The sequence below is a fragment of the Rutidosis leptorrhynchoides genome, chromosome 3 (genome assembly GCF_046630445.1).
Source record: "Rutidosis leptorrhynchoides isolate AG116_Rl617_1_P2 chromosome 3, CSIRO_AGI_Rlap_v1, whole genome shotgun sequence".
Lineage (NCBI taxonomy): Eukaryota > Viridiplantae > Streptophyta > Magnoliopsida > Asterales > Asteraceae > Rutidosis > Rutidosis leptorrhynchoides.
Window position 1 is genome coordinate 395856446 of NC_092335.1, and position 5141 is coordinate 395861586.

The 5141-nt window shown below is 32.9% G+C and overlaps 1 long non-coding RNA gene across 4 annotated transcripts; it reads left to right on the forward strand.

Annotated features, from left to right (window-relative positions):
- The first annotated feature begins 1802 nt into the window (after positions 1 to 1802).
- On the forward strand, positions 1803 to 3914 carry LOC139897708 (uncharacterized). Of its 4 annotated transcripts, none has more exons than XR_011776752.1 (7): positions 1803 to 1955; positions 2089 to 2145; positions 2610 to 2882; positions 3001 to 3094; positions 3198 to 3329; positions 3460 to 3503; positions 3585 to 3914. It is a non-coding gene; the product is annotated as an uncharacterized lncRNA (long non-coding RNA). The 4 variants fall into 4 exon arrangements; XR_011776753.1 differs by having other exon boundaries at positions 3598 to 3914; XR_011776751.1 differs by lacking the exons at positions 3460 to 3503; positions 3585 to 3914 and having other exon boundaries at positions 2610 to 2690; positions 2827 to 2882; positions 3198 to 3453.
- The last annotated feature ends 1227 nt before the right edge of the window (positions 3915 to 5141 follow it).

Below are 5141 nucleotides of genomic sequence, written 5' to 3' on the forward strand. Positions count from 1 at the left end.
TTTGATTAAAATGTGATAGTTGATGTGATAGTAGAAATTGATATTGGAAAGTAAATGAGAGTGTGTTTGTATATTGTATATATATAGAGAAAATTAAATGTTTTTAATTAATATATGTATATATCAGTTAGTTTTTTGATGGCTTGTATATCTCCACGTCGCCATACCAGTCCAACACGCATCAACATACCTCGTGCTAGCTTGCTGCATGCTGCCGGATTTTAGGTCCAACACGCCGCGCTACGGCGTGTTGGCCAACACCTCATCGAGCACGCGTGCGCTAAAGGTGGTCTAAGCGACAGTCAAGTCGCTAATAAATCGTTGCTTGCTGTTGACTCGATTAAAAAGTCATCAAAAGTAGAAGGTTTTTCCCTATTCGGGCTACCCGGTTGGGCGAGTAATCCGACCCCCTTCTCTGATGTACGCAACCAAACATGCTTACTCGCTGGCTGTTTTCAACCCATCCCTGGTAGGGATGGCGCCCGCGGGTAACGGGCACAGGTTCTACATACCCACGACCCGCCTGTCGGGTTTCTTTTTGCACGTTGAGACCCGTTAACCGCCCACGGGTAAAAACTTTTCGCCCATGCCCGTGACCCGCGGATAACCGTGACCCGCGGTAACCCGCGTGTAATAATAAATACAACTTTTTATTAGAAAATCCAAATAATTTTCTTAATTATAAAATCATATGTATAAGCTATATGTATAATGACGTGAAAATTAAATTTTTTACGTGTATATAATATTATATATTTAATTATTATTCAAATACTAGTTCAAATACTAGTAATATAGCTTTTAAATTTAATAATTGTAAGAATTAATTCGTGGATAAATTAAGAAAAGTCTTATGTATTCACGGGTCGGGTTTTACCCGTGACGGGTAGTATATACCCGCGACCCGCCCGCGTCCCTTCGACGGGTATAAATTTTTACCCGTACCCGTGCCTGCGGGTAAGATTTAATGATTTTACCCGCCCATCGGGGATCGGGTACCCGCGGGTCACAGGGTTTTTCTCACCCATTGCCATCCCTAATCCCTGGCCACCACTAAATATTCGTCCTGGATATGATTTGAACATGAACCTTTTGCAAGGAACTCAAGGTCTCACTCGTTTATTTTTGACACGTTTTATCTATTTAAATTCTTGTTTTAATTTTCTCAAAAAAAAAAAAAAAAAAAAAAAAACAAAAAGAAAAAAAACTGAGAACATAGCGTTGTTAAATCTAAACACGTGCTTCTCACATTCGCATCCCCTTTCTTTCCAATTCTCAAATCAACATCTTTTTCAATTACTCATCGCCACCATCTGCGTAACCATCCTGTGGTACGCTCTTAAATTATTTTACTATAGGGAAAAAATGTGTTACTGAACTTGTAATAAATTAGGGCATTTCAAACCTAACCTAATATACGTCAATATTTAAAAATTCAAAGTTTTTAATTTCCTTCTACTAGCTTAAGTTCATGATTAAATACTGGTGGAAACAAACGTTGTGTAATTGAAATTAGGGCTTTTCTAATATATGCACATGTTAAAGTCTCACTTAATACACTAAATTTTCTCTTAAATAAGTAAATTATTGGTGCTTAACTGTTTATCTATAGATTCTATTATATCTCTAAAATGATGATATCATAAATAAGTTTTTTTCTTCATTAAAAAAATTAAAAAAAAATAAAAAATTCTAGAGCCTCATTATTATTATTATAATTAATTAAAAATAAAATTATACAATTAAATACTCCTTAACACACAAATCCTCTAGGGTTTATCTAAACAAAATTCCGTAAAATAAACCTGCTATCATCAAACCAAAACCCTAACTTCTCATTCAATTTCTTTTCAATCCATCTCTCTCACGTCCTCGATTCTTCAAAAACCATGTATTTCCGTTGAATTTGTATCATCATCTTCATTTATCCCTGATTTAATCGACTTCAACTTAAGGTTTGTTAATCTTTTTTATAATTACTCTAAATTTCAATTTTTAATGTTTTCTATATATGTTGATTATTGATTTAACAAAATCCATTTGAATCGTTGTGAGTTGATTTTTTATCGACAATGATTTTAATTTTAGGGTTTTAATTTGGAGTATGAACAAATCTTTGAAGAACTCCTTTCAAAAGTATGTAAGGTAAGTTTGTTTAAATGCAATCGATTTTATTCAAGCTGTGAGTTTCAGAAAGTATATAGATTTATACATCATTGATGTATAACCATGAATGCTATGATATAGTTAAATTATGTAGACATGACTCATGAGTGTTTATCTATTGTTTTGGGTTCTGTCTGTATTGGATATTGGCTTTTTAAACTTTCAATTATTTGATAAACAAATAAAATTGGCTGAAATTAATGTTGCTATTTCAAATAATGTTGGTATTTTTTATTCTGATTCTTTTTTAATGTTTCTGGATACGATTTTGGTTGTTTATGAATTTGATTTGTTCATCTTGAATCTGATTGTAGATTATAACATGTTTATCTTATTTATAATCTATAAGATGTAGAATAAGACATGCAAAATAATAAATTATTTATATGCTGATCAAAATTAATATTATCTAACATATTGTGCTTATTGTTTCTGATATCCAGAACATTCAAATTTGAATAAATAATACTCAATCACAGGGTTCATTGTTAATGATGGTTCAGATAGTACGGCTATAAGTGAAGGTATGGTTCGCCGGTACTTTAACCCATAAGTGACATGTTTACTAAATCAAACATATATTCTTACAATCGTTATTCAGATCTCTTTTGAGCGTTCTAATCTTGATCAAAAAATTTTATTTCTTATATACATTGAAAGATGAAGACACAGAATTGAAGCCATAGATTTTGGTTTGTTAGACTTCATCTGTACAGGTGTTGGCGTATGGCAGTTCACTTTTTGATTCGAATTATCTAATCATCATTTGCTTTTTGATTCGAATTATCTAATTGGCAATGTTGGTTGACATTTATGTTTTAACTTTATTCTCAGGCTTTGAGACTATGGATGTAACTTAACATAGGTGTGAAGTTGCAAGTTTACACTTTTTTGTGTGATTAATTTGGTCCTATTACTGTATTTCAAGGTTAGTTTTGTGTATCTTATATTGGTTCGATTTCATGCGTCTTTATATTTGATTTGTTAATATATTGAATATTTAACTGATGCGAATGTTGTGTTTTTTGTAGGTATAACATATCTTTCATTTATAATTCCTTCTCTGATTCAATAAAAGTAAGTTCTAATTTTATGTTTATAAGAATTAAGGATGATGATTCAAATCTTTGCTGGGTATACATGGTAGGGGTGAGGTGTAATGCGTAAGTCACTGCATCTTTTGTAGGTTTCTTTATCTTTACAATCTTTGAGATTCACATTTATGCCCTTACGCCCCAAATATATTTACGTGATGTTTTGGTGAATTATCTTGATTCTTGATTCTTTATGCAGGTTGACTGTATCTGTATCTGCTTCACATGTTTATAGCATCCATGGTATGTATATGTTTAAAATGAGTTAACCTTTCATTCTTTTGAACTTCACTGTAAGATTAATGCTGGATGTAAGTAGTTTAGTAATTTTGGCCAGGATACTAGCTTTGGAAGATCGTGTAGAAGGTTAAGAAGTCATGACTTATATATGATGTGTTTCTTAACTATTATCTTATGTGTACGCGTTTGTTAGTTTTATATAACCTTTTAAAAGGTTATTTTTGAGCATCATGGTAAGGTGATTGGACATTAATGGCTGATAATGCAAGTGCTTATATCTACCAAAATTTGCAGGGAGTGAAACCAATTTTTGGTAAATATTATATGTAGTTATTTTTCAAGAATAAAAAGGCAAAAGATATTTAAATGTATATATGAGAATATTGTTAGTGGCACAAGTAATGTATAAAAAAGTGAGAGATTGTAAAAGTTTGGGTATACTTTATTTAGTAACTTTCTTTTAATATCTTTAGTAAACCCGTGATTTCACGGGTCATTTCACTAGTAATTAATTATTAGCACTGCTGTGTTATTATGTGTGTTAATGGTTGAGTAATGTGTGATGATTTATAGTGAATTGAGAGCACATAAATGCTAATATGAGTAGACCTTCGTTTATGCTACGTCCGCTAGACATTCACAAGATTTTGAAACCTATTAAAGATTTTGAAGATGACGATTCACCAAGTACTCATCTGGTTCGTCTTGTTGACAGCGACGGATGCAGAAACTTTTTTCGATCAGGGCAAAATGTAAAAAAATTGGAAAAAACGTCAAATTTAACATAAAAATGCACTAAAAAAATTTCGATCGTCGGGGGCGGTCGACCCCACTTGCACCCCCTCCCTCCGCCCCTGCAACAAGCAGAAGCTGATAATGATACTGATGCGTGATTATGACTTTAAAAACGCAGTTTAGAACAAGCTTTCTTCACCCACCAGATCTGAACACTAACACCCAATTTGTAACAGTAACAGCTCTAAAATAGAGTATAAAACTCTGAAATAAGAACACAAATGATAGAGAATCTAAACCCTTAATTGATAAAGATACCACCACAATTAGAGATCTGGAAACACTCAAAGTCTTCAACTACAGCTGATAAAGATTCCACCACAACTATAATATCAGATATGAAGATTTGGATTTCACCACAATGTTTGATAAAGTAACACCACAAGCACTGATAAAGAAATCACTCTTAGCCACCGGAATCAAAGATTCGTAAAGACACGGATATTTTGTAAATAGATAAGCTCTATCAAACTTTTCATTCAATCATCAACCAAGTTTTAGAATTACAAGAGCTCTCTATTTATAGGAGAAGCTTAACAGCTACTTTCTAGAAAGACAAAAACATAAAAGGAAATGGAGACAAAAAGGACAAACAATTACAAATTAGCCAATAAGAATAAAGGACACAATCTGCAAAAGCCTGCCATTTGGTAGTGCTCCTTCCATGATAAAAAGCATCCAATGATAGATGGGAATCTTCCTTGGACAGCTAACGTTCTTCTAGAACAGTCGTGCAAGTGGTAAGCACATGACCTAACCGGTTTATTGAAATGCATAAGTAAACTTTGAATCGTATCAGCAAGCTAGCCCTTTAGAAAGAAAATAGCGTCGCCTGCTGGTTGAACT